The sequence below is a fragment of the Schistocerca piceifrons genome, chromosome 7, assembly GCF_021461385.2.
Source record: "Schistocerca piceifrons isolate TAMUIC-IGC-003096 chromosome 7, iqSchPice1.1, whole genome shotgun sequence".
NCBI lineage: Eukaryota > Metazoa > Arthropoda > Insecta > Orthoptera > Acrididae > Schistocerca > Schistocerca piceifrons.
In genome coordinates this window covers 528977542-529002538 of record NC_060144.1, presented here as the reverse complement: position 1 = coordinate 529002538, position 24997 = coordinate 528977542, and positions in this window count along the sequence as shown.

The window sequence follows — 24997 nt, the reverse complement described above, 5'->3', positions numbered from 1 at the left end:
TAAAGAACTGTAAATTTCCAGGATCTGTGGACACAATTTTCAAAGTCTTCAAATCTGTGTGAATTTCTAAGGCATGAAAACTGCTAAGGTCATCGGTCCCTGGACTTGCACACTACTTAAACTAACTTCAACTTATGCTAAAGACAGCACACAAACCATTGCCCGAAGGAGGACTCGTTCCTCCGGTGGGAGGGGCCGATATAATTTTGACCGCCTGAGTTTTCTGAATCCATTGACAGAAATAATAAAGTGCGAGGGTCCTTAATTAAAAATTACTAATTATCAGTAACTAAATTTTAACGTACGAGATGGATATCCTGGTCATAAATCCGAGATTCACATTGCGTAGGCGTAAATAGTGCTGCTTACTTTAATAGATACTGCTCGTGAAGAATAATGTGCAAACGAAATATAATGATGAAATCAACAACCGACTAAAGATGAACTTTCTGACCTGCAGAATTTGTTAACTACGCTACTGTCCATTAAAATTGCTACACCAAGAAGAAATGCACATGATAAACGGGTATTCAGTGGACAAACATATTATACTAGAACTGACATGTGATTACATTTTCACGCAATTTGGGTGGATAGATCCTGAGAGATCAGTATCCAGAACAACCACCGCTGACCGTAATAACGGCCTTGATACGCATGAGTATTGAGTCAAACAGAGTTTGGATGGCGTGTACAGGTGCAGCTGCCCATGCAGCTTCAACACGTGTAAGTAGGCTGTTTATGTTTTCTTATTGGCAACATTACGTAGCGCTCAATATGAAAATCACTGGCTGTGCTGTGTGCAGTCTGTGGCTGCTTTGCATTGTTGTAATACTCGCCATTGTAGTGTTAGGCAGCTGGCTGTGAACAGTGCGTAGCGTTGCGCAGTTGGAGGTGAGCCGCCAGCAGTGGTGGATGTGGGGAGAGAGATGGCGGAGATTTGTAATTTGTCATGAACTGATATATATATTATGACTTGTGATGATATCAAGGTAAATACATTGTTCGTTCTCTATTAATATCTTTCATTTGCTAACTATCCCTATCAGTAGTTAGTGCCTTCCATAGTTTGAATCTTTTATTTAGCTGGCAGTAGTGGCGCTCGCTGTATTGCAGTAGCTTGAGCAGCGAAGATTTTTGTGAGGTAAGTGATTTGTGAAAGGTATAGTTAAATGTTAGTCAGGGCCATTCTTTTGTAGGGAATTTTGAAAGTCAGATTGCGTTGCGCTAACAAAATGCGGACGTTTCACACGATACCACAATTCATAAAGAGTAGTGACTGGCGTATTGTGACGAGCCAGTTGCTCGGCCACCATTGACCAGACTGTTTCAATTGGTGAGAGATCTGGTAAATGTGCTGGCCAGGGCAGCAGTCGAACATTTTCTCTATCCAGAAAGGCCGGTACACGACCTGCAACATGCGGTCGTGCAATATCCTGCTGCAATGTAGGGTTTCACAGGGATCGAATGAAGGGTAGAGCCTCGGGTCGTAACACATCCGAAATGTAACGTCCACTGTTCAAAGTGCCGTCAATGCGAACAAGAGGTGTCCGAGACGTGTAACCAATGGCACCCCATAGCATCACGCCGGGTGATAGGCCAGTATGGTGATGACGAATACACGCTTCCAATGTGCGTTCACCGCGATGTCTCCAAACACGGAAGCGAACATCATGATGCTGCAAACAGAACCTGGATTCATCCGAAAAAATGACGTTTTGGCATTCGTGCACCCAGGTTCGTCGTTGAGTACACCATCGAAGGCGCTCCTGCCTGTGATGCTGCGTCAAGAGTAACCGCAGCCGTGGTCTCCGAGCTGATAGTCCATGCTGCTGCAAACGTCGTCAAACTGTTCGTGCAGATGGTTGTTGTCTTGTAAACGTCCCCATCCGTTGACTCAGGGATCGAGACGTGGCTGCACGATCCGTTAGAGCCATGCGGATAAGATGCCTGTCATCTCGACTGCTAGTGATACGAGGCCGTTGGGATCCAGCACGACTTTCCGTATTACCCTTCCGAACCCACCGATTCCATATTCTGCTAACAGTCATTGGATATCGACCAACGCGAGCAGCAACGACGCGATACGATAAACCGCAATCGCGATAGGCTACAATCCGACCTTTATGAAAGTCGGAAACGTAATGGTATGCGTTTCTCCTCCTTACACGTGACATCACAACAACGTTTCACCAGGCAACGTCGGTCAACTGCTGTTTGTGTATGAGAAATCGGTTGGAAACTTTCCCCATGTCAGCACGTTGTAGGTGTCGCCACCGACGCCAACCTTGTGTGAATGCTCTGAAAAGCTAATCATTTGCATATCACAGCATCTTCATCCTGTCGGGTAAATTTCGAGTCTGTAGCGCCTCATCTTCGTGGTGTAGGCATTTTAATGGCCAGTAGTGTATTATAAATTAACGTAGTTCAGTAATATCCTTATGTGAGTCTTTTAAGCCCCATCCTCGCACCATTTTCTGGCATTCTGTTCATTTTGCTCTTTGTCATGTTCAGCTGATAGGCTTCACTGGATGCGGATGCAGAGGGACACATGTGGTCAGCCCACCGCCTTCCCACCTGTTGCCGGTTTTCGTAACTGGAACCTCTACTTGTCAGTCCAGTGTCTCCTCAGTTGATTTCACAGGGGTCTGGTGCACCGCTCTGGCAACAGAGTCCGGGAGACCCGGGCGGTTATCCATCCATTCGCTGGTCAAGCTGGACAGCCCTTAATGTCCGTGATGTGACGGGAACCGGTCGTACTACTGCTACAAGGGCGTTGACTCCGTCTACGTACTTGCTTGTAAACATTACAGACTCCAAACGGTCTGGTCATAATCAATAGGATCTTAAAGACGTGATTAAAGCTTGGTAAACTTCCAATTTCGAACTTAAAATAGAAGCTTCTGGATATTCATTACAATAAATCCTACAACAGTACTTTCAGCTGGTGTTCCAGCGAAGCTGCGCTGCTAGCAAAGCTTAATCTGTAACAGGTAGGACTGGTTTACATTACATAGAGAAGCACGGATTTAAATATTGCAGAGAGAGAGAGACCAAGGCTCCACTGCGGTAAGTAGGTTCAAATGAATGTAGGTTGCACTAGTTATGCTGAGACAGACTAGTATGAAAGTCTGCGTCAAGCCAGTCTTCTTACTGAAGACTACAGTACGAGCTCGACTACTTCCGCGTCCACATGACATCATATCTGTGCTATGGTGCTCGCTCAGTGGTGAAAAATTGTCCTTGAAAGAGAAAAAACATGTTGTGGATGTGCACTTAAAACGAATCACGTCAGGCAGTAATCACTGCGCGAGACTCTTTGAGTGTTAAACGAACGACCATGCAGTAGCCGCTGAAGCGGATGTGGAGGACGTGTGTCCGTGAGGCGGTAGTGACATACACACACAGCTGCTCGTGACTCATCCACCCACGCACCGGTGGCAGTCCTTTCCAGGCAGCGCGTCGCATCTGGACGCATCGTAGAGACGACGCCCTGTGTATGGAGACGCCATCGAACGAAAAGTATCAATTCTGTTCTCTTGAGTAGTAAATGAGGTTTGCTATTTGGGGAGCAAAATAACTGATGATGGTCGAAGTAGAGAGGATATAAAATGTAGACTGGCAATGGCAAGGAAAGTGTTTCTGAGGAAGAGAAATTTGTTAACAGCGAGTATAGATTTAAGTGTTAGGAAGTCGTTTCTGAAAGTATTTGTATGGAGTGTAGCCATGTATGGAAGCGAAACATGGACGATCAATAGTTTGGACAAGAAGAGAATAGAAGCTTTCGAAATGTGGTGCTACAGAAGAGTGCTGATGATTAGATGGGTAGATCACGTAAGTAATGAGGAGGAATTGAATAGAATAGGGGAGAAGAGAAATTTGTGCTACAACTTGACTATGAGATGGGATCGCTTGGCAGGACATATTCTGAGGCATCAAGGGATCACCAATTTAGCATAGGAGGGCAGTGTGGAGGGTAAAAATCGTAGAGGGAGACCAAGAGATGAATACACTAAGCAGATTCAGAAGGATGTAGGTTGCAGTAAGTACTGGGAGATGAAGAAGCTTGCACATGATCGAATAGCATGGAGAGTTGCATCAAACCAGTCTCTGGACTGAAGACCACAACAACAACAACAACGAGTAGTACCGCTAGAAAAGTATTGTAGTCATAAAAGCATCGGTAACTTGTACAGATTTTATGTCCGAAGGCAATGATAACCTCTTTACTCCTGAGATTAAAGAAATCACTGGAAATTAATTTTGCTTTTTATATTTTCCAGCAAACTAAGAGAGAAGCTGCATGACACAAAGGCAAGTGAAATGTTTTTTGATGACTCACTAAAACATAAATGGAGTTCCACATAAGAGGATATCAAGTCTCACATATTGTGAAAACGTACTAATCCTTGCTTTTTATTTATTTTCATTCCCCTGTTTTCAAATATATATATTGCTGAAAGAAAATAAGAAGGTATATACGAGGGTAACCCCAAAAGTAAGGTCTCCTATTTTTTTATAAGCACATAGACCTCTTTATTTCTACAATGGTTTACATCAGTTCACATTTAGCTATTTTTCGACATATCACCATTTCTGTCGATGCGTTTTTCTAGACGCTGTGGCAGTTTTTGTATGCCCATGTCATACCAACTCGCCGCCACGCTGTTCGGAAAGTTATGAAGCTCTTCTTTTAGCTCGTCGTCGGAGCTGAATCGCTTTCCGGCCAAATGTTGTTTTAACCAGTCCAGAAAGTTGTCCTGTTCGGCTGAAAGGTGGTGAAGAAATAAGCGGGAAGCATCAACTCGTTGCTGCATATGGTCTTCAGTCAGCATGCGTGGCACCCCATCTTGCGCACACCTTCCGGTAGTTCAATGTTCCCGTTAAAATTCTGTGAGCGGTTGTTCGGGAAACCTCAGGAACCAACGTGCAGAGGTCATCCAGGGTGATCCGCCGATCTTCACGCATGCTTCGCTCAACCTTCAACACTGTCTCCTCAGAAACTGACGGTCTCCCGCTCCTTTGTTCGTACTGAATTTCGGTCCGACCAGCTGCAAACTCTCTACACAACTTACGAACATTTTTGACATCCATGCACTACTCACCATACACTTCCGTCAATTGGCGATGGATTTCAATCGGCGCAGTTCCCTTTGCGTTCAAGAACCGAATAACAACGCGCAATTTGCACTTGGCGGTAACATCCAACGGGAGCTCCAGTCTCAATGGCTGCCAAGCCAAGACTGAGCGCCTGAGCGCGGCGTGCGGATGTTTTCACACAGAGCGTGAAGCACTCCTCATAACAGTGTGACCTACTGCCACACAAACAGAGTTCTGTTCTTATAAAAAAATAAGAGACCTTACTTTTGGGATTATCCCTTAACGTTAACATAGTGAAATATGTGACTTCCTATACAGGTTTTTGTTGATGCTCTAAAAGGACTACACAAATACGTAAATGTAAGAAAACAGTAACCATACAACAATTTTTCGCAAGTAATAATTTGCAGCTGCCAGAAAATAAATCTTTGTGGTACGTTCTACGATAAGCTAAACAAATATTCCACACTTGATGCACGAGTCTCTTATCTTGGAACTGCAGCCATGTTTTCTGCATTCTTAGGCCTCTATTGCCTCAACAAATTCTGGTAGTCGGCCAACATTTTAAAACCTAACTTCTGAAACGGGTTGCAACACAGCTCTTCTTGACTTTGTATTCACGTTTTCTACATTAGCTACATCTTTACTGTCAGAGTAATTCACTCTACAAGAATTACCTCTTCACCTAGATACTGGCAAGACATCTTATCGTGCTTATTGTTTACCAATCAATTTTATCAAGCTCAGCAAGACAATCTTCTACCAAAAACGAGAATTCGTTAACTTCTCAATCAGATAATTCCTCATTCCTGTCATTACAAACAGCTTCTAATTACTTACCAGTGTTAAATTCATTGCTATAGAGTGTACTGTATTGGATTGTATGTTAACCGGGGACCTAGAAACGACGGAGAGGCACCATCCCCGCCGCAGCCGCAGTGGTCCACAACCCCATCACGACTACCGCAGTCCACTTCATCCCTCCGCCGCCCCACACCGAACCCCGGGTTATTGTGCGGTTCGGCCCGCGGTGGACCCCCCAGGGAATGTCTCACACCAGATGAGTGTAACCCCTATGTTTGCGTGGTAGAGTAATGGTGGTGTACGCGTACGTGGAGAACTTGTTTCGTGGCAATCGCCGACATAGTGGAACTGAGGCGGAATAAGGGGAACCAACCCGCATTCGCCGAGGCAGATGGAAAACCACCTAAAAATTATCCACAGAGTGGCCCGTTCACCGGAACTCTACACAAATCCGCCGGGCGAATTCGTGCCGGGGACCAGGCGCTCCTTCCGACCCGGAAAGCCGTGCGTTAGACCGACTGTAATTTCAGTATTCCGTTATCGAAGAGCAAATTGATATTAACAAGGGTCGATTATGACCTGAACTCCGCGTACAAGGACCTTCAGAAAATGGGTTGTTTCATAGTGACGAAGAAAATTTATACAACTCTGAACTAATCCTCAACTCTAGAGTATTCAGCAAACGTTAACAAAACAAAAAGATTCCTTGCCTAATGTTCAGGCACAATAGATTTTTACATACCGTTTCGATTTGTATTGGTAACCATTGTCCCCGTACAACCAGCTGTCAACTAACGCCGGCCGATGTGGCCGTGCGGTTCTAGGCGCTTCAGTCTGGAACCGCGTGACCGCTACGGTCGCATGTTCAAATCCTGCCTCGGGCATGGATGTGTGTGATGTCCTTAGGTTAGTTAGGTTTAAGTAGTTCTAAGTTCTAGGGGACTGATGACCACAGCAGTTAAGTCCCATAGTGCTCAGAGTCATTTGAACCATTTTGTCAACTAACACACGAATCGCACCTTGAAAGGTGCTACGATGCTGCGACCTGGTTTTAAAACTAAAATGTAGATCGTCTGTACTCACGGACAATCGGCCTATGAACGGAACAATATGCCTATTAACGAAGAAAAATTCGAAACTAAGGTCCACGTGAGTGAATTGTGGGGTGAAGAGGTGATGGATACGTCGAAGTGTCTGTCACCTTTGTGTACCTTAAGAAGATATATGACTTTGTTGACAAGCAAACCGTTTCAGCCGGCCGGAGTGGCCGAGCGGTTCTAGGCGCTACAGTCTGGAACCGCGCGACCGCTACGGTCGCAGGTTCGAATACTGCCTCGGGCATGGATGTGTGTGATGTCCTTAGGTTAGTTAGGTTTAAGTAGTTCTAACAAGGGAACCTCCCCATCGCATCCCCCTCAGATTTAGTTATAAGTTGGCACAGTGGATAGGCCTCGAAAAACTGAACACAGATCAATCGAGGAAACCGGTAGAAGTTGTTTGGAATTATGAAAAAATAAGCAAAATGTACAAACTGAGTAGTCCATGCGCAACATAGGCAACATCAAGGATTATGTGGACCCCGGAGCGCCGTGGTCCCGCGGTTAGCGTGAGCAGGTGCGGAACGAGAGGTCCTTGGTTCAAGTCTTCCATCGAGTGAAAGGTTTAATTTTTATTTTCAGTTTATGTGACAAACTGTTATGTTTTCATCACTTTTTTGGGAGTGATTATCACATCCACAAGTAAACCTAAATCGGGCAAAGTAGAAGAATCTTTTTACCCATTCGCCAAGTGTACAAGTTAGGTGGGTCGACAACATATTCCTGCCATGTGACGCACATGCCGTCACCATTGTCGCATAAAATATATCAGACGTGTTTTCCTGTGGAGGATTCGGTTGACCTATGACCTTGTGATCAAATGTTTTCGGTTTCCATTGGAGAGGCACGTTCTTTCGTCTACTAATCGCATGGTTTTGCGGTGCGGTCGCAAAACACAGACACTAAACTTATTACAGTGAACAGAGACGTCAATGCACGAACGGACAGATCATAACTTTGCGAAAATAAAGAAAATAAACTTTTCACTCGAGGGGGAAGTAGAACCAAGGACCTCTCGTTCCGCAGCTGCTCACGCAAACCACGGGACCACGGAGCTCCTATGCCTTGGTGTTGCCTATCTTGCACATGGACTACTCAGTTTGTGTATTTTGCTTATTTTTTCATAGTTCCACACAACTTCTTCCTGTTTTCTCGATTGATCTGTGTTCAGTTTTTCAAGGCCTATCCACTGTGCCAACTTACAACTAAATCTGAGGGGGGGTGCGATGGGGAGGTTCCCTTGTAAGTTCTAGGGGACTGATGACCTCAGAAGTTAAGTCCCATAGTGCTCAGAGCCATTTTAACCATTTCTGAAACCGTTTCAGACACCTTAGAGGAGCTCAGTTTAGACAGGAAGATTATAGAAGTAATCTTCCAGACTCTCGCATATACAACATCTCAAATGAAGTTTGCTGGTGAAATATCTTAGCTTTTTGGACTATATATGTTGCGCTCAACAACGAGATGCCTCTTCCCGCTATTGTTTAACATAGCATACGGTATAATCTTCGGAACCTCGGAACACAGATTCAAACTGGAGGCCTGGCTTTTTCTCACGATCTAGCTATCTTTACTAAGACAAGTGAAGAACTTCACACTAAGGTAAACCAGAGAAGAGTTAAACGAGACAGTAACAAGGACAGGCCTCCAAATATCACAAGAGAAGACTCTTTTGATAGAAAATTTACATCAGAGTACCAGAAGATCCTCACAATAAATGAAATATGGGACAATTTTATATGTGTCTTCTTTTAAATATCTCGGAGAAATCATATTACCAGCTGAACTAGACAGTAGGCCAATTTAGAAACAGCCACCAAACTCAAGAACGCGTACAGAATATAATGGAATCAGTACAGTAAACGAGAGCTATCCTGAAATGCGAAACTACGGCATTAAAAGACATTTGGTAGGACTGAAGCATTATGTGCGTCTTTAGGAGGCTCCTGAAAAACTGATAAAATTGGAAAGGAAAAGCTAAAAATTATCATTAAAGTTGTATTTCCATCAGTATGTATGACATACGGACTAAATGAAATACTATATGCAGCAATAGACAACTTCACCGACGCACTACGTGGAAAATGCTGGAAGTTCTGTGATTACATACGCAGAATGGATAACACAAGATTAACTTAAAAACTTCTTAATGTAATAAATTCAGAAATGGTAAAAATATCATTGGGTTGCAAGAAACCGTGGAGGACTTATGAGAAATTAACATCAAAGAAGATGCCATCAGAGAACACAATACATTCACAGAGAAAGCCAACGAGACCATTCGAAAAAAGTGGACAGAGGAACGAAAGAACCAACACAGCGAATTTATGAAGAGCTTTTGAAGAGAAGGAGGAAAGGAAGGCGTCTGACCAAGATCACAAGATCCAACGCGTCCTTTCACTGGGCATAACGAAGAAAGAAGAGTAAATATGATCCCTTTCTTATTACGCAATCCAGGTACATTGATCTTACCAAGTATCAAAGCCTGAAAAACCACCTACTGCAGTGCGGACCGATACGAGGCATGTAGGAAGAGAGTCAGAGACGTCCTGGAACATAGCGATAGGGATGTGGAGCCACGCCGACTCCAGTGTTGTGGTCAGCTGCGCTAGGTTTCTCGGTTGAGGATCGAAGGCGCGAACAGCCCGATCGACGTGATCCCACGAATTCTCGACTGGGTTTCAATCCAGGGAGTTTGGTGGTCAGGGGAGTACGGTATACTCGTCCTGGTGCTCTTAGAACCACGGACGTACGCTGAAAGCTGTGTGAAGCGTCGCATTCTTCTGCAGGTAGATATCGTGGTGACAATGGAAAACAAACTGCATGTAGGGGTGGACATGGCCTCCAAGGATAGACCCATATTTGTCTTAATCCACTGTGACTTTCAGAATCACCATATCTCCCAGGGAATGCCCTCTGGCCTGAACCCTTGCGGCGATTGGTGAACGGTGTTTGTTTTCAGGCATTTTGCGCCGTACGCGAAAACAGCCATATGTCCGATGGATTATGTAACGTTATTCACCTGAGAAGGCCGCCTGTGGCCATCCAGTTGCGTTACTGGCGTGCAGTTCCATCGTTCATCACCGCTGAACAGCAGCCAGCATCGGTGCACGTCTGCTGCCCGCACAGATCTGCGTTGCTGTCGTTCGCCTACTGCCATCCATGGCCGGCGATACATCACTGTTGCCTCGACGCCAGTTTTGGATAGCATGATTTTGCCATAGGCTGTGTACTTTTACCACCGCTGTACGCGAACAGCTTAAAAACTTAGCCATTTCGTAAATGCTTCCACCCATGACGTGAGTGCAATGGACGATGCCCTTTTGCACGTCAGATAAATGGCTCCGATCCGCATTATGACAACGACTGCATAGTCTTCCACACTCCCCCGACGCGCTTTATATTCCCTCCACTGCTAGTGTTGCCACTTGGTGTCTTTGAGGATCAGTGCATGTTGCCGTCGAGTATAGGCGGTGGTCCCATAAACGTTACTGGAACGTGCAATATGGCTGAATAATGAAATTTAAGAGAAAAACCTTTAATTGACGCCTGGAGTTTTCGTTCAAGGTACTATCAGCATACAAAATTTCATTCAGATTTTTTAGGTATTTCTAGAAATCGTAGCGTCCATTGTTATTTAAATGAATTCAAAAGTTCTCCTGTTCACAGCTTTGAAAATCCAGACATCGGAACTGTAACGTTGATGTGCCTTCAAGGATACTATCGATAGGAAACGAATTCATTCGGATCAGATTGATATACAAACACGTACCCCCTCTCCCCCCCCCCCCCCCCACACACACACACAAACACGCACACATACACATGTCCTCACGAATGCTCTGTCTTTTTGGAAAGTGTCATAACAGACAGTAGTACGGTAGAATAGCTTAAGTCGAACTGAAACACCAGCTGAAAAATCCCTGATTACTAAAAGTATAGTGAATACATGCAGCTGATTCAATTTATCATCACAGAGCGCCTGCTACTGCGTTATTTTCTCAAATAGTTTTTTTTACCGTGTCATTTAAACTCCGTTATCTGAAAACAACATTTTTTTTTTAATTCACGCTCTTCTTCCATCCATGACGACATGTATTTATACTAACAAATATGCGATTTAGTCATCACTTACGATCCTGTCGATTAAATAATTTTACATTGCTGGTGTGCTGGGGTGTTTTCATAGATGGTTAGTGAGGTTTGTAGTATTTCCCGAAACTTCAAATTTTTCAAACACGTTTTGCGACTCACGACGTTACGGAAGGTGTCTGTTTGTTGGTTCTTTCATTTCCTGGCCACCTATTTTACCTTTGCCATTAGTTGTAATATTAATTTTACAGCTGTCTCTGCATCATCGTTGACAGAACCAACTGTGGACGTTTGGTGCAGAGCCGGGTGGAGGGTCTGAATCAGAGGCTCAGACGGTTTTGCGACCGTGTTGACTGCAGATTCCTTGACTTGCGCCATAGGGTGGTGGGGTTTCGGGTTCCGCTGAATAGGTCAGGAGTTCATTACACTCCGCTGGCGGCTACACGGGTAGCGGAGGCTGTGTGGCGTGGACTGGGCGGTTTTTTAGGTTAGAAGACCTCGGGAAAGTACGGGGTGGGCTGCAATTTCAAAGGGTGCATGGAAAATACAGGACGTTCTTGGATCAAGGAACAGTCGGAATTGTAGTTGTAAATTGTTGTAGTTGTGCTGGGAAAGTCCCTGAGCTTCAAGCGCTAATAGAAAGCACAGAAGCTGAATTCGTTATAGGTACAGAAAGCTGGCTAAAGCCTGAAATAAGTTCTGCAGAAATTTTTACGAAGTCTCAGACGGTGTTCAGGATAGATAGATTAGGCAGAATTGGTGGTGGAGTGTTTGTGTCTGTCAGTAGTGGTTTATCTTGTAGTGAAGTCGAAGTAGACACTCCGTGCGAATTAGTATGGGTGGAGGTTATACTTAACAGCCGAACTAAGTTAATAATTAGCTCCTTCTACCGACCCCCAGACTCCGATGATATAGTTGCTGAACAGTTCAGAGAAAATTTGAGTGTCGTAACAAATAAATACCCCCATCATACGGTTATAGTTGGTGGGGACTTCAACCTTCCCTTGATATGTTGGCAAAAATACTTGTTCAAAACCGGTGGTAGGCAGAAAACATCTTCCGAGATTGTCCTAAATGCTTTCTCCGAAAATTATTTCGAGCAGTTACTCCACGAACCCACGCGAATTGTATATGGTTGCGAAAACACACTTGACCTCTCAGCCACAAGCAATCCAGAGCTAATAGAGGGCATAATGACTGACTGATACAGGGATTAATAATCACAAGGTCGTTGTACCTAGGCTCTATACCATTTGTTCCAAATCCACCAGAAACAAACGCAATATAATTTTATTTAAAAAAGCGGATAAAGTGTCACTAGAAGCCTTCCTAAGAGACAATCTCCATTCCTTCCGAACTGACTATGCAAATGTAGACGAGATGTGGCTCAAATTCAAAGATATGGTAGCAACAGCAATTGAAAGATTCATACCTCATACATTGGTAAGAGATGGAACTGATCCCCCATGGTACACAAAACAGGTTCCAACGATGTTGCAGAGGCAACGGAAAAAGCATGCGAAATTCAGAAGAACGTGAATTGCTGAAGATTGGCTAAAATTTACAGACGCGCGAAATTTGGCACGGACTTCAATGCGAGATGCCTTTAATAGGTTCCACAACGAAACATTGTCTCGAAACTTGGTAGAAAATCCGAAGAAATTCTGGTCTTATGTGAAGTACACAAGCGGCAAGACGCAGTCAATACCTTCGCTGCGCAGTGCCGATGGTACTGTTACCGACGACTGTGCCACTAAAGCGGAGTTATTGAACGCAGTTTTCCGAAATTCCTTCACCAGGGAAGACGAATGGAATATTCCAGAATTTGAAACACGAACAGCTGCTAGCATAAGTTTCTTAGAAGTAGATACCTTAGGGGTTGCGAAGCAACTCAAATCGCTTGATACGGGCAAGTCTTCAGGTCCAGATTGTATACCGATTACGCTGATACAATAGCTCCCTACTTAGCAATCATATACAACCGCTCGCTCACCGATGGATCTGTACCTACAAATTGGAAAATTGCGCAGGTCGCACCAGTGTTTAAGCAGGGTAGTAGGAGTAATCCATCGAACTACAGACCTACATCATTGACGACGGTTTGCAGTAGGGTTTTGGAGCATATACTCTATCCAAACATTATGAATCACCTCGAAGGGAACGATCTATTGATACGTAATCAGCATGGTTTCAGAAAACATCGTTCTTGTGCAACGCAGCTAGCTCTTTATTCGCACGAAGTAATGGCCGCTATCGACTGGGGATCTCAAGTTGATTCTGTATTTCTAGATTTCCGGAAAGCTTTTGACACCGTTCCTCACCAGCGACTTCTAATCAAGCTGCGGGCCTATGGGGTATCGTCTCAGTTGTGCGACTGGATTCGTGATTTCCTGTCAGAAAGGTCGCAGTTCGTAGTAATAGGTGACAAATCATCGAGTAAAACTGAAGTGATATCAGGTGTTCCCCAGGGAAGCGTCCTGGGACCTCTGCTCATCCTGATCTATATAAATGACCTGGGTGACTATCTGAGCAGTTCTCTTAGGTTGTTCGCAGATGATGCTGTAATTTACCGTCTAGTAAGGCCATCCGAATACCAGTATCAGTTGCAAAGCGATTTAGAAAAGATTGCTGTATGGTGTGGCAGGTGGCAGTTGACGCTAAATAACGAAAAGTGTGAGGTGATCCAGATCAGTTCCAAAAGAAATCCGTTGGAATTCGATTACTCGATAAATAGTACAATTCTCAAGGCTGTCAATTCAACTAAGTACCTGGTTGTTAAAATTACGAGAAACTTCAGTTGGAAAGACCACATAGATAATATTGTGGGGAAGGCGAGACGAAGGTTGCGTTTCATTGGCAGGACACTTAGAAGATGCAACAACTCCACTAAAGAGACAGCTTACACTACACTCGTTCGTCCTCTGTTAGAATATTGCTGCGCGATGTCGGATCCTTACCAGATGGGATTGACGGAGGACATCGAAAGGCTGCAAAAAAGGACAGCTCGTTTTGCATTATCACGTAATAGGGGAGAGAGTGTGGCAGATATGATACGCGAGTTGGGATGGGAGTCATTAAAGCAAAGACTTTTTCGTCGCGGAGAGATCTATTCACGAAATTTCAGTCACCAACTTTCTCTTCCGGATGCGAAAATATTTTGTTGAGCCCAACCTACATAGGTAGGAATGATCATCAAAATAAAATAAGAGAAATCAGAGCTCGAACAGAAAGGTTTAGGTGTTCGTTTTTCCCGCGCTCTGTTCGGGAGTGGAAAGGTAGGGAGATAGTGTGATTGTGGTTCGATGAACCCTCTGCCAAGCACTTAAATGTGAATTGTAGAGTAGTCATGTAGATACAGATGTTGATACTTTCTTCACCAATTTCATTACATATGGATTCTGATGTTTTCGGAAATTCTTTGCTCAAGCACTGCATCGGAATTTAGCCAGGTGGCCCTCAGACAGTTGCGTCTTCGGTGCTTGAGAAAGTCATGCTTTTCCTTGTTAGAAGGAAGACGGCCGTTACATTCGCTTTACAGTGTCTGGTTGCGGAGCTATATTTGAAGGAGCATGCTGCTCTGATGAAATTACTTGTTCGACGGAGAGCCCTGGTTTTAATTAGCCGCTAAGCTCATTTCAGTTTATATTCAGTGGAAAAATACACTGGTGTGCAAAAGTTACGGAAGAAAGTAACATTCGCATGATATGTCACGGCCAAATAACAGAGCTCGATGAAACTTGGACCACAAACGGAAAGAACTGCTACAGTACAGCGCAGAAAAAAAATGGCTCTGAGCACTATGGGACTTAACACCTGAGATCACCAGTCCCCTAGAACTTAGAGCTACTTAAATCTAACTAACCTAAGGACATCACACACATCCATGCTCGAGGCAGGATTCAAACCTGTGACCATAGCGGTCACACGGTTCCAGACTGTAGCACCTAGAACCGCTCGGCCACCCGGCCGGCTACAGTGCAGAAAGTAACTACATTAAATATACAGTGATAAGAACAGAAATGTCACTTTTATTAAAAGCCGTAGGGTGTGCGACCACCACGGGCGGCAGTGCATGCCCTGCGGCGTGTTCCCATGCTAGCCACAAGACTGGTGATGAGTCCTCGTGGTAGGGCGTACCATTCCTCCACCAACCCAGGCCACAACTGCTGGATGATCGTTAGTCGGTATCGAAGTCCTGTATACGTTCCCCCAACGCATCTCACACGCGGTCGATACGATTTAAGTCGGGGTAAGGGGCAGGTCTGCCCATTCATCGAATATACTTCCTTTCAAGAGCGCCTACACCTGCGCTTTTCGAACCCGTAGCTCATTTCGTCTATAAAAATGAAGTCATGGCCGAGTACTACATCGAAGAGATCTACATGTGGAAGGAAAACGGTGGCCGAACATGATGGATTCGGTGACACAGGTGTTAGGATGTTGGGGAGGCATCGGCGTACTGATCTCCTAATCTCTGAACACGATGCACTCAGCGGTCAACGTTATTGCGACACTGTACTCCTTCACCATGTGCGTCTTTTCAGGTCTCATTTGGTCTTAATTATGTTTGGATAACAATGCGCGAACGCATCGAAAGCTGCAGGTGGATTCCGCCTGCTTAGCTGAGTAGTAACGTGCTAGTCTACAACGCAGCCGGCCGGGTTCGAGAGTTTCGACTTGCACCCGGTGGCCGAACTTCCCTGGATGCGTGCTCCCGGTCACCAGTGCCAAATGATCATTTCATATCTTTTTTTTTTCCACGTGTGGAACGTGGGGACATTTGGCGAATGGACTTGCCTACCCTTTGCCCTGGATAAATCATATCGATTGTATATGGGCTGCTTTGTGGATACGCACAGCAGCACGGCCACCTGCACGAACGGTCATACAGCAATTGTGAGTCTCGCTGGTGGAGGAATGAGACGCCCTGCCACAAAAACTACTTACCGACAACAGTGTGGTAAGTATGGGAGCCGGACGTTGTGGCCGAGTAGTTCTAGGCGCTTCAGTCCGGAACAGCGCGACTGCTACGGTCGCAGGATCGAAACCTGCTTCGGGCATGGATGTATGTGATGTCCTTAGGCTAGTTAGGTTTAAGTAGTTCTAAGTTCTAGGGGACTAATGACCTCAGATGTTAATTCCCGTAGTGCTCAGAGCCATTTGAGCAAGTATGGGAACACGCTGCACAGCGTACAGTGCTATCCGCTGTGATCACACACCCTATTAACAGCCACATCCTGCCTATTATAATATGTATGACGAATCACTGTGACTTCAGTGAATTTATTGTCTCTGAATAAATGAGTCATTTCTGTCCGTCTCACTGCGTATATCTTTCAGTTTTCTTGGGTACTATACTGGAGGAATTCTTTCAATGTACAATACGAGTTTCATCGAGTCATGTTACTTGGCCGCGACATATTAAGTGAAATCTACTTAAATTCTGAAGTTTTGCTCACCAGCGCATATCATCCCTGAATGCAAATTGGAATTATCTTACTAGTCATCTTAAAGGTCGTACAGACTGTTCAAATATAAAATGAATCGTTAGTAGGATCATTCGATACGATACCTGCTATAAAGCCCTGATATGAGAAAAAAAGTAACGGTATCGAGATAAAAGTTTCCGAGACAAAAAAGTATGGATAATTTTTTCGTTTCCCTAACCGGATGCTGCATTAACCGTGCCCAGATAAGCCTTCAGAGTGCCATAATATCAGGCAAAACGTACAGATACAACTGAAGCTACGACGAAGACAATTACCCCAGAACCGATGAAGTTATTACCGGGATGTATTTACCGGGTGGTTGGTTTCGTACTGTTACATTGTAAGTTCTCCTCAGTGTCTTACTGTACGAGTTTAGCTCAAATTTACCTCTATAAAAAGTGTACGTGTTACCAAAACCACGTACCTACAATCTGTTATCCAACTTAAACTCGCATGCTAACGTTTGACTAGACGGAACCTAGTGTGAATTGACTGTAACTGGTCTGAATACCACCTGCCTTTATATTAAATGCTCAACTGACGTAAATAAACTATCTGGGCCTAATCTAAATTTCCACTTAACTCCCATCTTGACAGCATTGCTGCAGATTTCTCGAAAGCGCAATACCAAACATCAATCAGTCAGCGGCTAAGCTAAATTTCTAGTTTTAAACATTTCCAAATAATATTCAAACTGTTGCTTACCATATGGTGCAATGTGGTAATGCGTAACGGTAAACCTTCTTTAAAAAGTGGGATGGAAAGAGTAGCTATTCCTATGAAATGATATTCCAAGACAACGATTTTAGAATGAATTATGTATTCCGAAAGACAGAGTAAAACTTCGCCTGATTTTCACACATAACATTGGTCTGAACAGTACTAAAATTAACAATGTGAACAATGATTTAAAAAGGGTACAATATTAACAGGGACTGTACATAAAAAACCAAACAGCTTAATTAATTAATACGTTAAGGCATGACTCAGGGAAGTAGAGTGGTCTTTCTCTCAGCTCTGAACAAGTGGCAGATTTAACTAGCAGACAATAATAATTCCGACAAACTAGCTGCGCAGTGTCCAGTCTTACCTCAAAGTTCTTTTTTTTTTTTTTAAAAAATCATGATTTATATTCTTTCGCCTTTCGATATATGTATCATATTCATCCTTACTGCGCTTTACAATAAATCTTTCTTTATCTAACAGATACAATCACAAGTCAACACAGCATGTACTGAATACGTCTATCACCTGCCACACTTTAACTAAGAACGTATCAGATTGCGCAGAGGGAAAGACTGTGCCACAACAAGACCAAAGATTGTTTAACAGTAAAATAACTTGCACTCTCTCTGACGTACGCATCGGTAACTTTAAAAAAAATCAAAATGACATGCCCACAATACAACACGGTCATTCATATTTACGTTTTCCTTGGTGGTCCCCGCATGCAGTCTTCTGCAAGGCCAAGGAAGAATTGTTTTGTCCACTAAAACATCAGTTCGTCTTTGATTAATGCTGGTGTGTCAGTCCCGCAATTTACTAAATCAAACACTTTGTCATTTGTCTTCACGAAATCGTTCCCACAAAGAAAAATATAACGTGATTACGAGGAATCTGCGCCTCAGTAACCAGCGACGGTGCCGACGTATAATCTAATCCTCTTGAAAAATACCTAGCGCACCTGCGAGAAATAACACCCCCAACTGACGGCGTACCACCATTAAATGTGTCACGTATTCTCTCAGCTCGAGAGACTTCTCATTTACCGAGTACTACGCGCCAAAGTGAATTGTTGACCCGGCAGTATATGGAATTAACAGGGTCATGTGATTCGTTCCAGCCATGTTCCAGTTCAAAGTAGTGCATGCTGAGCAAAAATAGGAAGTAATGGTAGAAAGTGTCTTTTTCGGGTTGATGTAAACATAATTAAAGTTCCCGAATAAATTTTCACTCTGCCGTGGAGTGTACACTGACGTGAAACTTTCTTCAGGAGGGGTGCTCGGGTAGCCCGGTTGGTGAGCACCTTCCCGCGTATGTCGTGCACAAAGTTTTAATCCGACAGGAAGTTTCGTAATTAAAGTATTGATGATGAGAACGAAAAACGCTTGACATTGGTGACACAGAAAGCAACGGAACGTGCAAGCAAAATGTCAGAGTTGAGTAAGTCAATGGTGAGGAGATTACTAAAGGAAGGACCCAGCTTTGATTGGAGAGGGATTCGGATATCTACCCCAATAAAGAAGCATGAGCAAAGTACCCTCAAGAAATATTCTACTGACGATACTTGTAAACGTGTTATTAGTTAGCAGTTACTGCAACTTTGTAAAAACTTCAAGGAAATACCAGCCTTGCCAGAACTTGACCTGTCACTGCCATGTGATCAAGATTGCTGGTATGATTACTTAGGCTGTTGAAGGTCTTGATGGCAAGGCAGGTTGGTTAGCAGGGCAACAGGCACGTGAGGCAGATCAATGACCTTTGTAAAATCATAGACGAAATCAGAAACAATAGCTCATTTACTCATAACATTCAGTGCAGCAGTCGAAAAGGTGTCTTGCTGCGGTCAGCGTCCAGGAATGCAGGCTGGTCCCGGATGATTGTGTGTGCTTAGTTCAGTACCTTGACGAGTGATGCGCTGCGTAGGTTCAAAAGGCTCTGAGCACTATGGGACTTAACATCTATGGTCATCAGTCCCCTAGAACTTAGAACTACTTAAACCTAACTAACCTAAGGACATCACACAACACCCAGTCATCACCAGGCAGAGAAAATCCCTGACCACGCCGGGAATCGAACCCGCGAACCCGGGCGCGCTGCGTAGGCCAGGCAATATGCAAAGACTGCAGGTTCCGTAGTAAGACACTCACACCTCATGGCACAGGCGCGTCTCAGTGCAAGAGGCCCGAACCGACGATTTCCAGCTTATTATGCAGCGGCAGCAGCACTTAGACGCAAGCCTGAAGTAGCAGTGAGTGCGGGCACAGGACAGGAGGTAGCTCGACAGGAAGTGAGATTCAGGTGTGAACCATGGGCCTCCGGATCAGGCCTAGGTGCAGTCCGTATTTCCGCAGCCAGCGGATTCGGCATATAGGTTGTGATCCACATCAACTCGACGACTGCCGTGAGGTACTTCCCGGAGCTGAACACATATGGTGCCAGACACAGGGCAGCTGGACTGGGTGGTATTTACGGCGCTCGTTCATCCCTGTAATGACAAGACATCAATCTTCCTCACGTAAGCCAAGGAAGCAGTGCAGTGCCTGGCGCGTGTGTGTGGTAACACTCACATTAACCGCCGGCCGAAGTGGCCGTGCGGTTCTAGGCGCTGCAGTCTGGAACCGCGAGACCGCTCCGGTCGCAGGTTCGAATCCTGCCTCTGGCATGGATGTGTGTGATGTCCTTAGGTTAGTTAGGTTTAACTAGTTCTAAGTTCTAGGGGACTAATGACCTCAGAAGTTGAGTCCCATAGTGCTCAGAGCCATTTTTGAACTCACATTAACCTTGCACTAATTATAATGTAGGTAGACCAAATGTGTGAAATAACATGAGGCTTCATTGAAACCAAAACGGAGTGCAAAAAGTGGCCGACATATATCTCTGGACAGAAACAAGTCAGTGTCGGCGCGTGAGAATCGGGTATAAAATGAGCTGTAGTGAGATAGGAAGTCAGATCATCCATATCCAACTGATGAACACCCCATTTTGCCATAAGTGTGAAAGAACTCTTGCGGTCATCGTTAGGTGAGGATCACGTGTTGCGCCACCACGCCTGTTACGCTTGGCGTACCAGTTCCCCAGACCTCAAGCCGGGTGATTAATGGTTGTTCCCTGAAGTTGAAAAGCTACCGCGATCGTCAGACTCCTCATTAGGGATGCTAAATCACAACATCCAACGACCATTTCTCATCATATGCACTGAAATACTGTACAGTGCTGTTCACGAGAGTGTCCCTCTACTACACGTATTGCTGATGAATGACGGCCGATGTGTTGTACATTTGTTATAATTTTATATTGTATGAAGTGCTATCTGTTGGTCATTTTGTTCACTTTCTTTGGTTTCAGTAAGACTCCACTTCATTTCAATCATGTGTGTCAATTTTTACCTCTTTACCTACGTCACTCCATGAAGTGTGGAATTCTCAAGTATTAACGTACTGGTGGGCACCTTCTAGGTCTGGCCTTCGTACTTTGCTGTGTTCAACATATTTCAGCCCTAGGTAAAGGTTAATTAAACATAATATAATTAATAATGATGTTATTAATACCAATGTGATAGAATCCTTGAAAGTACAGTATGGGTGAAATGGGACTTTTTCGATATCTCCGTTTAGCCCTAATGATGTTGCGGCTGAACATTTGATAACCAGCCCTGATCTGCTGCCAGAGGCAGCCCATCGTCATATAAGCTCCGCTTCTTTGTAGCTTCTTGCATCAAACAGTGGCGGCAGCTTCTCCGTTTGCTCGGCCACAGGTTACAGACGCCAAGTTAAAAGGCAGCGACGCAGCGTCACACAGAGCTACCACCTGAACCCCGTGACAAGACAAATCTGCTTCTTGTTTCTGTTCTTGTTATCAATGCAGCGTCCTCACCCAAAGGCGTGACATAGCACCACTTGCGAGCATACTGGGAAGTCCACTATAACTGCCTCCCCTACCCGTTTCTTGAGCATAGACACAACGGTGCTCTCGCCATGGCGAGAACTTCAGGTCGCTCTGCCGAGCGAACCAGGACCGCATCGGGAAATCCACGACGATGTTAGTAGGTAATGCTGTTGACAGAGAGAAACTGCAACACCAGACAAGCGTAACGAATTACAGGAAGATCTGTAGAGGATAGGTGCTTGGCCAAGGATTTATCAACTACCCCTCTTTTTTGAGAGGTAGTTGATAAATCATGGGCCAAGCATTGATCTTCTACAGATCTAAACATTGGCGTAAATCCATCCACGAGGGAGATATACAAAACCATCATTCGACCATTGCTCCACAATTGTTCGTCGATCTGGGACGCTTAGCAAATAATGTTGACAGAGCAAATAGAAGCGATCCGAAAGCGAATGGCGCATTTAGTCACAGGTTGCCTTAGGAAGCGCGAAAGCTTCATACAGATGCTCATCAGCTTCACTAGCACGCGTTGTGAGAGAGACGTTTTGCATCCCAGTGGGCGGTTTACTGTTGCAGTTCCGAGGGAGTATGTGCCTAGAAGAGCCATACAATGTATTGCTTCTTTCTGTGCATATTCCACAAAAAAGATCACGAAAGTAAAATTATAAAGATGTGAGGTCGCACGGAGGCTTACCAACAATCCCGGGCGCCATTCGCGGGGTAGTGACTGTGCTACGCAAGGTACCCTCCCCCGCACGCCATAGTGTGTCTTGTATTGAAGTAGATGTAGTCGCATAGTATAACTGTCACGAGTTGCGTAACACAACATCTTCCACCACTTGGAAGCCAAATACTGGCGATAAACAACGAATATTTATTCGACCATAAGGACACAAACCGGTTTCTACAACTACATCTACATCAACGTACACATTCCGCAAGCCACCATTTGGTGCATAGCGGGGGGCACCTTCTGCTGCTGCTAGTCATTTCGTTTCCTGTTCGATTCGCAAATGGAACGATGGAAAAACTACTGCCTCTATAATTCCGTACGACTCCTTGATTTTTCTAACCTTGTCTTTGCGGTCTTTGCTTGAAATATTATGTCGGTGTCAGTAAGATCGTTCTGCAGGCTGTTCCATGCCGGTTCCGTAAAATATCTCAACACTTTCATGGTGTTTGAACGTACCTGTAACAATCCTAGGAAACCGCCTCTGAATGGCTTAGAAGTCCTCCTTTAGTCCTGCCGGCCGGTGTGGCCGTGCGGTTAAAGGCGCCTCAGTCTGGAACCGCGTGACCGCTACGGTCGCAGGTTCGAATCCTGCCTCGGGCATGGATGTGTGTGATGTCCTTAGGTTAGGTAGGTTTAAGTAGTTCTAGGTTCTAGGGGACTGATGACCACAGAGCCTCCTTTAGTCCGACCTGGTACGAATCCCAGGCACTCGAGCAGTACTCAGCAGTGAGTCGTACAAATGTTCTGTACGCGGTCTCTTTTGTAGGTGAGCTGCGCACACTTCTCTAGGATTCCCTCAATAAACGGAAGTCTAGAATTCATCCTCCTTGCAGATGATCTTACGTCCTAGTTCTGTTTCATGTCGCTTTGCAATGTACCATTTGGATATTTCAACAAAGTGTCTCTTTCACGCAGCGCAGCACTAATGTTGTATTTGAACATTATAGTACTATTTCTCCTATTCACGTGCACTAACTTATATTTTCTAACTTTTAGAGCAAGCTGACATTCATCACGTTAAACTGAAATTCTGTTCAACCGGTCCCGTGCCCCTCTACAACAGCCGGCAGCTGTGACCGAGCAGTTCTAGGTGCTTCAGTCCGGAACCAAGCGGCTCCTACGGTTGCAGGTTCGAATCCTGCCTCATGGATGTGTGTGCTGTCCTTAGGTTAGTTACGTTTAAGTAGTTCTAAGTTCTAGGGGACTGATGACCTCAGATGTTAAGTCCCATAGTGCTCAGAGCCATTTGATTTGAACCCTCTACAACAATTTAAAGACTACGCTGTCCTGTGCGCTACAAAGCCATATTACGGATCTAGTACTGCCACACAACTTTGCGTACAAAGACACAGCGAATAAACTGATGTGTCGGTAACTGAGGTGACCCATAAAGACCATCTACAAAGAGATAACACATTAATAAGCTCATTTACAACTAGCTGCTCCGGGCCTCGCGTTACTGTGGCTTAGCCTGGTTCAATAGAAAAGAAAGAAAAGAGGAAGCACGCGTTTCTAATACGTATGGGATTTGAATATACGTCTGATCTTCTTCTCACGTCTGTCTGTCCCTCTCCTCCTCCCCCTGTCTTTGTTCATCTCGTCCTCCTTACCTCTTTCTCCGTCCATCACCTCCTGCCCTCTCTCTCTGTCCATCTCCTCCTTCATCCTTTCTCTCCATCTCCTCCTGCCCCCTCCCTCTTCCCCTCTCTCTATCCATGTCCTCTCCTCATCCTATGTCCCTCTTCTCCTCTCCCTCATTCCATCTGCTCCTACCCCCTCACTCTGCTCCTCTTCGCTTTCTATGTCCATTTCCTCCTACCCCTAAGTTCATCTCCTCTTCTTCCCTCTCCCTGACCTTGAGTATTGTTTATTATTATTGCAAAATCAAGTTCTGTGGTAATATTATAATTACAGTCTGATATGCCATAGATACGAATTTCGTGTTCGCTAACGACGTTACACAGTTATGTACACCACACATTTTGTAAGGTTCTCATATATTTTCTTCATTATAAATAATTCATCTTTACTTTATTGGGATAAGGATGAAAGAGAGCGCTGCACGAGTCGTGAATAAGTTCGTTGACTCTGCGTTTAAGTTTATCTGTGGTCCGCCTACTCGCCTGTCAGTGATGCCGCGCTGGGGCATTGTTATTCGATGCTTCGTTGGGAGCATTTGACGTTTTAGGCAAGGAGATGTCATACTTGTAATTCTGAGTGAAATTATCTGGAATAATTTAATATGGATATGAAAACGGGTCTGTAAACATATGTTACTAAGTCAGCTGATGGAGAGAAGACTTTTCGAGGAATTTTAAAGGCAAGATTGAAATGTTTGTTTGTCTGAACTGCTAGCTGAAGGAAATCTTTGTGTCTCAGGTAACTAACAACATTCATGGTCAATGTTAATTTGGTCTCTTTTGTTATCATTATGTCAAAAATAACGCTAATGGTTGAAATGTTTCTAATTTTTCTAATGGGAGAATTTCGTAGTTGTTAGAGTCTTCTTATGTCTCACAGTCTTTTTGTCAGTAATTAGAGTTTAATTTTGTAAGAACAATTGTCCTTAATGTAATACCCACATCCATCATTCTTGGTGAAGTTGCAAATATTTTGTTCTTTGTGCATTGGTCTTTATACAACACGGAGCCACAGGTTGTCTCTGACAAGCATAAATAAATTTTAAAGTGAGTAGTCTAGTTTTCTTTAGCTGCCGCATTTGCTGACTTCTATTCGCGTGCGACAACATCAGTACACAAGTATTGAGGCTTTTAATTCTTGTGATCAGGCTGTGCGTACTCAAAATTATCAAGTGTTGTGCTAAGCAAGCAGGTATATTTATAGTGCACAGAGTGGGCAATCCCAAACAGCTATTTGCTTCAGAGTAGAGTACTGTTTTATTCTGTGGATATTTCAAGTCAGCATGACTCTTCATGTTAATTTCGTAGTGTACTTTAGCACTGAGTTTAGTTAGACTTCATTGATCACACAGTTAGTTTCTTTTGGCATTAAATTAGATTTATTTTCATTACAAATTCAGTTTTCCATTAAGATTAAAGTTTTACGTGACG